The sequence below is a fragment of the Myiozetetes cayanensis genome, unplaced genomic scaffold, assembly GCF_022539395.1.
Source record: "Myiozetetes cayanensis isolate MyiCay16 unplaced genomic scaffold, myiCay2020 scf13, whole genome shotgun sequence".
Classification (NCBI taxonomy): domain Eukaryota; kingdom Metazoa; phylum Chordata; class Aves; order Passeriformes; family Tyrannidae; genus Myiozetetes; species Myiozetetes cayanensis.
This window is the reverse complement of record NW_026086937.1, coordinates 4,349,292-4,361,532: the sequence shown is the minus strand read 5'-3', so window position 1 is coordinate 4,361,532 and position 12,241 is coordinate 4,349,292. Positions and strand designations below refer to the sequence as shown.

At 43.2% G+C, this 12,241-nt stretch overlaps 1 long non-coding RNA gene across 2 annotated transcripts; it reads left to right on the top strand.

Annotated features, from left to right (window-relative positions):
• Window positions 1-3,584: 3,584 nt before the first annotated feature.
• LOC126636432 (uncharacterized) lies at window positions 3,585-7,076 on the top strand. 2 transcript variants are annotated; one of them, XR_007627988.1, is made up of 3 exons: window positions 3,585-3,775; window positions 4,339-4,477; window positions 4,816-7,076. It is a non-coding gene; the product is annotated as an uncharacterized LOC126636432 (long non-coding RNA). The 2 variants fall into 2 exon arrangements; XR_007627987.1 differs by having other exon boundaries at window positions 4,334-4,477.
• Window positions 7,077-12,241: the final 5,165 nt, after the last annotated feature.

Genomic DNA, 12,241 nt, shown 5'->3' with positions numbered 1-12,241 from the left:
GCGGCCCGTTGCGGGAAGCGGCTCCCGCACCGCCCGTGCGGCGGGACCGGGATGCGGAGAGGAACCAACAACCGATCCTCACCTCCAGGGACAGGAGAGGGCGGGATGCCCTTGAAATTCTGTCCCTGGATACCAAGATTTAGGCATGTGCGCTCTCTCACGCTTCCAAAGCGGCAGGGATGGATGGAAGCGTGCCCTGCCACGCGTGTGCTCCGCGGTGCGTGTCTCCCTGTTCGCCTCGCTTCCAGAGCAGGAAGCCAACGCAGGCGGGGTGAGAGGGAACAGCGGAGGAGGTGAGTTTGTCTTCTGCCTGCCTGCGGGAGCTGTTGGGCTGGTGGTTTGGTCAAGCTTTATGGAGCTAAAACACGCTGACTCTGCCTCCCGACTGCCCGGATTTGGCGTGTTTGTCTTGCGCTTAGGAAGGTGCTGCTGCTGCTGGAATGCATTTGTTCCCTGCCTGTTTTCCTTCCGGTTCAGTGTTTCACCTGAAAAAAAAAAATTCTACGTATGACTTTGCAGCTCGACGTTTTAATTCCTGAAGACGGAAGGAGGAAGAAAGGCACAGAAAAGGTAACACAACTGTTGCTGCTCTGGAAGCTACTGAAATACATCATTGCTTTTTGATCTTCAGCAAAAGGAAAAAAAGACCCTATGAAAAAATGTTTAATATTCTCAAGGTGGAAGCCTGTTTACATTGTACCAGGGGTTATTTTTCAGCGTGTTCATCCTTTTGAGCGATTTTCCCTACCCCGCTCTGCTGTTCCGTACTTGCCACGTTTACCTGAGGGATGCTTTTGCCTTCCTCATTTGCAGTATCTTGTTCCACTGCTGCGTGAAGTGAGTGGCTTTGCTAATGATTGGCCAAGATGTTTTGTCTGCCATTTCCTCCTGCGTAGCCAGAGGTAACCCCGCTCTTTGGATGCCCACTGTCCTTGGGGAGCGGGGTGTCTGCTGCCTGAGCTGCTGCAGGGCTTGCGGTGGTGGCTGAGACGTCACCTCCGCTGCCTTCCCCATCTCCCTGATGGACGTCAGCACTCCTGAAGCAGAGCTGGTGGGACGAGATGCGTGTCCACATCTCAGCCTGGCATCTTGCCTCGACCCTTCGTTGAAACTCGGGCAGACTGGCAGAGGCACGAGGAAGAGGCAGGCGTGGGCAGGAATGTCTCTGGCTGTTGCCAAGGCTCAGTGCACTCACCTGTGAGCATCACCCCATCACTGTGGTGCTGCACATGGCCCTGCTGGCAGGCAGATTTTAAGGAAATTGTGATTCATCTTGAGGTAGATGGCTGCAAGTTTAATGTCCATGCTCGGGCATTGAGGCGAGTGGCTGAAGCATGCTGAGTGCAGTATTAAACATCTCAAGACACTTCATTCATCTTTTAATCTCTCATCTCTTTTGCTTGCAAAATCTAATTTTTTAGAATACAAGTGACTTAGATTTCCAATGTAAAAGAAGTATTGATGTGATTTATATTTAAATATACTCTTTCTAAAGTAATGATTGAATTTTACTGCATCTGTAAGTCACATGGAATAAAAAGGGTTTTTAGCAGCGTGGAAGTTTAGTGTCCTATGCCTTGAGTCTCAGCCAGTGATAGACAACCTTATCACATATTCTGTCATTATTACCTCCATCAATCAAAGTGGTATCAGCCATGAACCAGAGAGAGATAAGTCTGTAATTTGATCGTAAAATCTGCTGAGGTGGAAAATATTTGCTTAACTGTTAAGTAATGCATGGGTGGAGGAAATTGGCATTATTACTGCAGCTGGGTTACCAATGGTGTCGTATGAAATGCTGTAGTCCTGGCTACCACTTACGAATCAAGATAACCCGTATTTTTTAACATTTCAGAATAGGAAAAGCAGTGCTGGAAATTCTGAAATATTACATGTCAGTAATTTTTTAATTGAGCTGTCTGAACACATGGTATTTGCACTCCTTCAGGGAATAAGCAGGCCCTATGTAAACACACACTGCTGCCAAAGGACATTTTACCTGAGTAATGACTGTAAATTAATCCTATTAGATTGGACTCAGGTTGTGCAAAGTAGAAGTTCCAAGGAAGTGCTCCACCTTTCCGCCTTCTCCTGCCTGGTGGATGATGTCCCTTTCAAACTGGGCAGCTTTCTGTGACCTCTCGGTGTTCATTTTGATGGAAACGTGCATTAGGAGTTGTAGTTTGATATATTAATAGTGCCTAGTGGCTCAACTTCACCATGGCTGGTGTCTTGGCATAAGGATGTCTTTCTTTTGTGGATCTCCTCTCTGGACTTTTTCATCTGAAGGTGCAGAAGTGGGGCATGGGGGTCAAAGCTGACAACTTCCTTTTGAAATGAAGGGTGCAGTACTCTCTTTAAACCTGCCTTTTTTTCATATGTAGCTTTTGTGTCCAACTCCTGCATCCTGATAGCAACCAGGGAACGGTGTGAGAGGTTTCTGTTCCCAGCACTGGTCAGCATCTCCTCACTCCCAGTGACTCTGCCCCTGCTGATGGCCCAGCCTGTAACATCAAGTGCTCTCCGAGCAGTGGCTGACAGCGCTAATCTGCATTACATAGGATTAAACAGGCACAGTAATTAACTTGCATAAGCGCTTTAGCAACTTTTGGCCTTTGAATTGCAGTGTGTCCTGTATATCGTGGTGCCGAGTCTCTGTAAGCTGGGGGTCAGCACGGGGCGGGGAGGGGAAGGGAAGGGCGGGGGTTGGAAGTTGGGGAGAAGAAAACAGAAGCTGAAATTCCAGCTGCCAACAGTGAGCTGGAGAGGGGAAGCACAGGGTCAAGCTGAAATAGCTGTTGTCACTGTTTTCAGGAGTCAAGGTGTGCTGAGTATCGTACAGGTGTGTTGAAAAGGCAGTACGGGCACTGGTATCCACAGCTCTCACTGAATCCACTCAACCATGAAAGGAAGGGCTTCATTTCTAGTCCTGTGTTAAATGTTGTTCCCAGGTGAGAAGTGAAGCTGTATCCATGAATTTACTCCTTCAGTTTTATAGTGTTCAGTCATGACAAATCATACCTTCAACTAATTCTGAACTGCTGTGCTTGGAAGATTTAGTTCAAATGAGCAACCCTAATCTGAACTAAAATGTAGATATGTCAATAAACTCCCTCAGCCACTATCCTCATGTGCTGGATTCTGCTCAGTGCCCAAATGTCTGTAGACTTAAGGGCATTCATCCCAAGAAACACTACAGAAATAAGTCCAAAACAATGTACTTTTCACTGGTGCATGGCAACTGTTAAATATATCTGATGCAGCTTATTCAGATCTGCTTTGACTCAGAATAACAGCAGGGAAGGTTGAAATGCGTTTGCTTGTAGCAGCGTCTCTTTCTTTGTAAACATATGGTTCCAGGGGGGAAAGGTCTCAAAGTCAGGAGGAAAACTTGAGAAGATTTCACTTCCCCACTAAACAGCGTGCTATCCTGGGTCTTATGTGTGAAGCCTGATTCAATTTTACATGAGGCAAGAGTGAGGAGTCACCAGCAGGTCAGCTGAAATTTCTATACCTTGAGGAAAAAGTCTTGATCCAGTCTGACTCGCAGAAAATGTGGGTTTCTTGTTTGTTTAACTTTCAGACTCAGGATCCTCTTACAAGCCTCACAGGAATGTGTTCTCAAGACCTTTTTGCCTTTCTGGAAGCGTTGTCTTTGGACATTTCGGAGCAAAGCACTGAAAGTTTTTTCATCACCCTGATAGTCCCATAGCAGTCCAGCTGTCTCGGGAGCCTTGGAGAAAATGCAAACAGCTGAAGTAAACAGAACCCTTAGGTATGATGGACCTCAGTGCAAAGCCACAAACCCTGTGGGAATGAAGCACTTCAGAGAAACATATTTCAGTCTGATGGTGCAAAAACTTGCCTGTGCAAAAGCAAATACAAAGGGAAAATTGTTCTCAATCTTTTTAACCAGGTAACAGTGGGGCTGGTCCAGTAGCCTGAATGTGGTCCAGAAGTCAGGACAGTGGATTGGCAAACAGGGAACAGGTTCACAAAGGACTAACCATTTTGTAATAAACAAATCATTAACTGATTGCCCTGGGATTCAGAATGGGCCCTCATCCTCTGTGCCTTGGTTTACCTCTTTGGCCAGAGCATGATTACTGCTTCCCAGGTATCTGCTGCTGCAAACTGCTGGAAGTGTAGCTAGATCCCAAAACCTGCTGGCACGCTCTGGCAGGTATGGCTGTGTGACAGGCTGCTTCCCCTGCAGCACCTGGGACCCCACTTGTAATAACCAGTCTGTACAAACACTGGTGTGAAAAGTGAAGAGAAAAGCTGTTTTAGGGGCCTGATCCCAGCAAATGCTGATTTTTCTTGTCTCTCTAAGTCCAGTGCTGAAACACTGACCCTCACTGCAAGGTGAGCAGCTCTACCTGGAGTATCTTGAGAAGTTCATTCCCCCCTGATGGAAACCACCCATGGGTGTGATTCTTATCTCGGTTTGAGCATGCTATCAGTGGAGGTAAAACCAGTAAGTGGTATTGTCATCAACTTGGATCTTTTTTAAGCATTGAAGTTTACTTTCATAGAAGAGAGAGCTCCTAGATTCCTTCCTCAGACAAAAAATTTTTGGTTTAAAAGCTGGTATAAACTCCATAATTGACCTTTTCCATAAGAGATGGAAAAATTAAATGGACACATTATTTATTATTATTATTTATCCATTAGTAAAAACCAAAATACGTAAGAAAATAATCCACACTTGAAATAACAAAACCAAAAGTATGACTCTAATAACATCAAATTACTTTGAAGTTAAATTAACTGTTTTAGAAATGGAATCCTAAACCCCATGTCTTGTTTCTACAGGAATCTCTTCACCTGATTTTGTATGACGATAGCCTGGCACTCTAAACCTTTGGGAAAAAGGTAACTGGTTTGGATACCTGCATGGAAATCTCCAGTTCTCGAGGTGTTTATCACACTATTGGTCTACAGTCCTTCATGGTGGCAGCAGGATAATAATGTTGATGTGCTTGATATTTATGTGGTATTATTACAAATTTTGCTAACACGTGTGATGTGCCCTTTTCGGCATTGCAAAGATATTCTTCTAATATTGCTTGACTGTATTGCTGTGATTGCTGCCTAAGATTTCACACTGCAAGATGGTAAGAGCTAGAAAAAAGTAGGGAAGAGCATGAAATTGACTCTTTCCATGTAAAATTGCTAATCATATGCCATTGCATGTTTTACAGAGTTGCAACAAAAAAATCTGATTTTGCTTCCAATGAAGATTTGTATTGCAGGGCCCCTGTGACACCTGATATAAATGCAACTTCTTTGCTTAAGGCAAAGTGGTGTTTGTAAAAGAGCATCATTTCAGCTGTGTGCTGAGATTTAAGATGCTCCTCAGTGGCCAGGCTGTGGGGTACAATGTCTGCTGTTTCATTCACAATTCCTGTTCAGCTTGATGCCACTCCTGACCCCATCTACGCAAGGGGAGGGCTGCTCTGCCCTGTGGTGGTTGAGGAGCAGTCAGGCACAGCCTCCTTAGCTTGGCCTGTCGACAAAGGCATCTCGATTGCCCTTGCCATGGTGGTGTCCCACTGGAGTCACCTGCTGCTCCCAGTCAAAGGGTGGGGTGAGAATGGGGCTGAGCCAGGCTCTGACATCAATGGGAAGTGGTCTCAGAGGTCTGCAGAGACTGATTGTCTTTACTTAATCTGTGAGAAAGCAAAACCAGCTGTCATTGGGCAGTGCAGATGGACAGCTGTGCTTTTAATCACTTGCATTAAAAAAAAAATATATGAAAATCAATTGGAATATAGTGTACAACTGTCCCCAGTCGTGGTTCTGAGGCTCCACCATGGCCACCTGCTGGCTTGTCCCTTCTCCAGCCCTGGCTGCAGAGGAGGATTTGTTGCCTTCTCTGTTTTAAGCTCTACCCTTCACTGCACAGGAAAACTGTGCTCTTGGCCAGGGTCCAGAGTTGTAACTCTGTTGCCAGAATTTATTAAGAAAGCACCAGCCGACCTTCTGTATCACTTAATCTTTTCTCTGATCATGAGCACTACAGAGGTACCTTTGTAATGCACCAGGAGAGATGTTTGATGTAATGCCAATGCTGCTAAGGGCTTTCATTATTACTTGGGATAACCTTCAATTAAATTTTCAACAGAAAAATAGCTTTTTCCTTGCGTGGCAATATATTTGAATTTATCAGGTATTGAAATAAATAGTATTGTTAAAAAAACCAGTCTGAGCTTAGGTAAAACATGATTTCTCTACACCACAGTCAGCTAGATCTCCAATTTAAATAATTTATAACCGTTTGAAATAAAAAGAATTAGAACATAATGTCCAGAATTAGAACATAATGTTAATGTATGAAAAGGGCTGTGCATCTAGCCCTAAATTTTGGCTAGGGCCTTGCAGCAAAGGAGCTACCCTGGATGGGAGATGTAAAAAATTCATTAATGAGTAAATAAGCAGTTCTACATATATGTGTGTGCATGTATGTAATAAAATGGCAGAACTTTCTGTAGCTAATTTCTTATTAGCTGTTAGAAATTTTGAATGGTGGCTTTTCATATGTTTTCTTAGTTCTCTCATGAAGCACTGAAGTCTAACTTACAGGAATGTGAAGCAATCTGAGAGTTGTCATTGCTCTACAATAGCCCAGATCAAATCAATATTGAAGGGAAGTTCAGTTTCTGTTGTTTTTGGTTTTTTTTTAAATGTGCATTAGTTCCGTCAGCACTCTCATCATCAGTCCTAGGCTTGTTTCACCTTTTTACATGAAGTGCATACCTGGATTCTCAAAATTATTGCACTTAATACAGCAATATTGATGTAATTAGGTGAAACCTTTAAAAATGTATATATACACAAAATTCACCTGGATTTCTGTCCTGCTCAGATCCCTCAAAAATGTCCTGATTCATCACCAATTTCAAACAAAACCCTTCGATTGAAGAAATAGGCACAAAGAACTAGAGAGGGGATCTGGATGGAGGTTTTCCTGTTTCAAGTCTGAAGAGTTCAAATCTGACTTCACAGCTGAAGTCCAGGTGTAGTTAGGGGACCCATGCCATGATTTCAGCAGCAAGTGAAGGAGGACTGAACAAATTAATTCACCGAGGCTGAATCGCAGCCTTAATTACATGCGACGTAGGGTAATGACAGTCTTGGGCTGTGACAGCAGGTTGCTGGTATTCTCACTGCTCATCTGCTGCTCATGCCTCTCCCCCAGGGAGGAAGCTCCATTTTGTTTATTCCCTAAACTGAATCATTTCAGAAATCAGACAGCCATAGCCAGAGGAGCTGGAGGAGCTGAGGGGCTGACCAGGGCTGAGGGTGCAGCAGCTGAGAGGGGCTCCAGGGGATCATCCCTTGCTGGAGGAGAAGCCTGGTGGAGCCTGAGCCTTAGATGTGGGCTGGTAATGCTGCAAGGAACCTGAGAAGCAATGCCATGGATTTCAGTAAGACATGAGATTCATCCCTGGATCTGCACCTGCCTGAACACCAGAGGTATTTGGATACAGAGTGAAGGTTTTATCTAACAGGTGTTAACAGAAATGCTCTGACTTAGGGGAAGGGGATTTACTCATGCTGGTTTTAGGTCAGCAGTCAGAAAAGGAGGGAGTAGCTTCAGTCTTTGGAACTGGCCATCACTGCCCGGGGGTGTCTCTAATTTAAATGTCTGTTGGTGGCCCTGGCTGGTGCTCAGCCCTACAGCCCAGCAAGAGGTTTCCTGAGCTAGACCTGGTAAAAATAAAGAGATTGGGATTTGATTGTCTTTTTGTTTTGGTATGTAAATCTTTCTCCTTAATGGGCAATAATACTGTAGAGGGAACTAGCAATGGATTTAAAAAAAAAAAATCATAGAATAGTTTCATAGAAAAAAAATATGGATGTGTTAAGAGCACTTTTGTTTTGTTTCCCTTATTACAAGCTTCTTCATGTTTCTAAGACCTTGTCTGAAATGGGCTTTTAGTGTCTGCTTGGATTATAACAGTGATGCAAATTGCTGGTGCAGATATGCTGCCACTAAATACACAGTGACTGGAGCAGGGAATACCCACTGAAAATTCAGAGTATGGAGGGGAGAAGGGAGAGGAGCGTGCATGGGGCAGGCTGTGAAGTGTAGAGTCCAGTGGTAGTTTTTGGTGGTGTTTGTTTATTTTTGCCCAGGATATGAGTAAGAGAGGACTCAAATTTAACAACCACCAGAAAGTGAGGTGGTGCAGGGCAGGTGGTACAAGAAGTGGTGTGGAGTCACCTGCCCTCCCACAGGCAAGGATGTCAGTCATTAGCACACAGAGAAGTGTCTGAAATGAGGCTGCTGTGCCCCCTTTGCTGGTATCCAGCAACACAAACAGGCACACCAGGCACATCAGCCTCCCAGGTACTTACCCACATACCTACAGCCAGGCTGTGAATTCTTCAGTTCAGCAGGAACCAACACCCTCCTAACCCAACACCAGAGCAGTCTGGCTCAAGCGAGAGGGACGTGATTTTGCTTTTTAGTTACCAAGTCTTGCATCTAATTGAACCTCCTGCAGGGGAGAAAGGCTGATCTTAAGCTCCTAATTCCTTGTTTAGATGTGACTTAAAATAACTGGCTTTGGGGAGCAGCAGTGCCTCCACTGATCCCAGTGAGAATTGTCATCCTGCCAACACTGGCTGCAGGTCCCAGAATTACCACTGCAAATGACATCAAAGGCCTGCTATCCTGCCTTCCTCATCACCCATGAAGGACTGAATGAAAAGCAAGATCAAGAGCTGCTTCTGGCCCACCAAGGCCTGAAGAACCTGGCTCAGTTTTACCTTCCCTCCCTGTCTCATTTCAGCAGGAGCTGTCAGCCACTGCCCAGCTGGGCTAAGGGTCAGGGAATGCAGTTGGTGAGAGGTGATCACTAAACCTGTCATGTAGAGAGGCTGTTACCACAAGTAGTGATGATGAAATAGGATACGGATGCATAAATTTCCTAATTTTTTTTAAAATATATCTGGCTTTCTGTGAATAACTACTTGCTTGTCAGTTCAGGTCATCCATAACTAGCTCGTGCTGCCACATTTTGAAATTTTAGCTCATGGTGGGAAAAATAAAAGCACGTAGGGGGGAGGTGTCACTAACAGCAAGTGATGAATCCTGGCACTGTCAGCATTTTGGATGATGTGAACACATCTCCATGCACTCAAGTAATCTGTATCCTTGTTACTCATCATCATGTGTCCAACCATAACTATGCTTTTAGTTACATGGCAGCAGAAGTATGCACGTTGTTTTTCAAGTATGAAAAGGCCTTTTCCTTGTGGCTGGAGCCTCACATGCTAATTTGCCAGCCTCTTGACTTTGATCCTAGTCTAGCACAACTGCTGTAAGATCAAGGGCTCTGTTCCAGGTACCACAACATGAAGATGATGGAGAGCAGGGGTCACAGCAGCTGAGCTGGAGTATGTGAGTTGAGCTGGCAACAGCCTGCTGCAGATAAAGTTGTACTTGATGGCTACAATTCTTGCAGAAAGGGAAAATTCAGAATTTTCATGGGACCCAAGCATTTGATTCAACAGGAGGATTGGTCTGCCCTTCTCTGGTGCCAGTTTTTGTTGTCCTCTTAAAAGACCTGTCATTGAAATATAACATCCTCCTCTTAAATACCAGCAGAAGTTCTCCTGCCTGCATTTCCAGCTGGCCACAGCTGGGCTACTCTGCAGCTGGCACCTCAAATGTGACCTTTTTGGAACTTAGGTTAGCCAAATCCCATGATATCATAGCATATATATATATTTTCTAAACCAAGAACTGGGTTCTGTAAGCGATGTGTCTCTTGAGAGCCACACTGTAAGCCTCAATCTGAAAAAAAAACAAACAAACTTGCACCACAAAAATGTTAATAGCAAATCCTTTGCACTCTGGATTTGGAGCCTGTCAAGATTTCAGTCTTTGTTTATAGAAACACTGATGTCTTATTTGCTGGGATTTTTTTTTTTTTTAGGTGAAGACTAGTTTTTATTTTGTACTTGTCCCTGGTAAATGAAATGTAAGAAAACCATGAGTTCCCCAAGAGTGACTATGAGGGCTAGAAGTACTTTGGGAGTGGTACTTTCAGCAGGTTGGGAGATCTTAATGCCTTGGCATAAAGAACACAGCTATTTAGTATTTCTTCAGGCAAAAGATATTACTAAATATAATATCAAACCATTAAATAAGTGTGATGGGGTGTAATCTGTTCCACACTGCATGATTATATGTTTGCAGAATTGTACCATTGAATTTCTAAAATCAAACTCCAAGCTAGATTTTTCTCTTGCTTAAGAAAGTATCTGCTCTTTTCATGGTGTAATGACTGTGATGTTAATTGTTAACTTCCGTGCTGGATACTGAGGAGGGGATGAAGGGAGTAATAAAAAGGTATAAAGGCCTTCATGAATTGGTGTTGAAAACTGTTAAGGATAGAAATAAAGATGGATCAGTTAAACAGGTTTTGTCCAGGAGTTTTACTCTTTGAGTTAATCAGAGGAAACTTCATATTGCAAAAAAATCTGGTATCTCTTGCACTTCCTTATTTTTAAGAAAGTAATAAGGATAATTTATAGCCTTTTAAAATAAGTTTATTGATAAATATTAGTTCTTAATGGTTTGTATCATGCTTTCTTTGCCTCAGATGGAACAAAGCAAATGACACTCGATGACAGTTTTTCTAGCTGATCATAACATAAAGGCATCCAGATTTCACACATTGATTAGTTATTCCACAATAAATTCAGTAGCCACTTTCATTATTCACTATTACCTTTATATCATGGTAATTACAGTGTCAGCTGAGTAGTCTAATTGTCTATTACACTTAAAATCTTGAAAAAATCATACTCTAATATATTGTAAGAATACTGTATGCCAAGTCAACCCTATAGTTTGCAGACACTTCTAACACATCCATGTACTACAAAACTATTGCTCTTATTTCTGTAATGTAAGAGATGAGATAGAACTTTAAGTGTAAGTGACCTAATATTTGTCAGGTCTGAGATTTTACATCCATGCACCTCGCCAAGTAATTAGCAAGACTTATATCTAGGTCTCCAGAAAACATTATTCATTTCTGCTTGTTTACATAAGAAGCAATTATTGCCATACCCTCCCCTGGTGAGCAGTAATACCTTGCTTCAAGAAAAAATAATGCTGTTTCTGTGTTAGCATCCTATTCTGGAAGAAAATGGAGCTGACTCAGTGCATGCAGTCGAGCTCTCAGAACTGACTTCCAGGAGCAAAACAGGTTATGTGAGAACATGACCTTGGTGAGCTGTGCTAATGACTGTGATTTAAAACTCCAGCCTTTTGTCTCGAGTAGAGAATTAGACGAGACAAAATGCGTTTAAAAAAACACAAATTGTGCTGAACAACATGTAGATACAGTTAAAAAAAATATTACAATTAGTAACTAGGTGATCTCTAGCTATGGCAGGGTCAGTTTTTCCCAAGCTGGCATGTGTGGAAACTTGTACTAAACCCACAAAGTTTGTGTTTGTGGGTGGTCTCCCTGTGAATACCTGCAGTGTGGTGGTGTCAGGTGACACCTGGGCTGCACAGGAATGCAGTGGTCATGGTACTGAGCACATTGGCCCCGTAACTTCACTGGCTGGCAGAGACCAGCCCCAAACGTATTTTGTAAGTGATTTGTAGCTTGAGAGGATAAATTCCTGTTCATCACCTTCTTGCCAGAGGTAATTTCTGTTTGGACTGGGGTTAGAACCTCTTGGCAGGGGTTGTCTCAGGAATGTCCAGCATAGAGTATTCAGGAGCAAATGCTCCTTGTGTTCCAGATGGACCACCCTTTCGGGATTTAAGAGTTCTTTGAATTATGGTGTTCTCCTGTGAATGTAATAGCGTTTTAGTCTCCTATGGGAAAGATTTAGGGGAGCTATCCCTTAAAAATATTCTCAGCACATGCAAAGCATTGGTTGTTCCAAATTTTTACATACATTTGCATATATTCTCCTTTCATTTCTTAGAAACGCTCATGTCTTTGAAATATCAGAGGAGTGAAGAGGTACAGAGTGCAGTGTCTGGAAGAACACGCATATGTTCTATTAGCTGATAAGTAATCACTTTGCAGTGATGCAGATCATGAGATGTAGCCATTCTCTTGGTGTGTTGTTAAGCAAGTGTGGTTTTAATCTTCCTGATGCATGAACTGTCTTCCTTAAGCTTAATCCTTCTAATCCTTAGACCTTTCCTGTGTCAGGTGAGGGTGAATGCTCTAAGTGTTCCCAGCTACCACAGGCC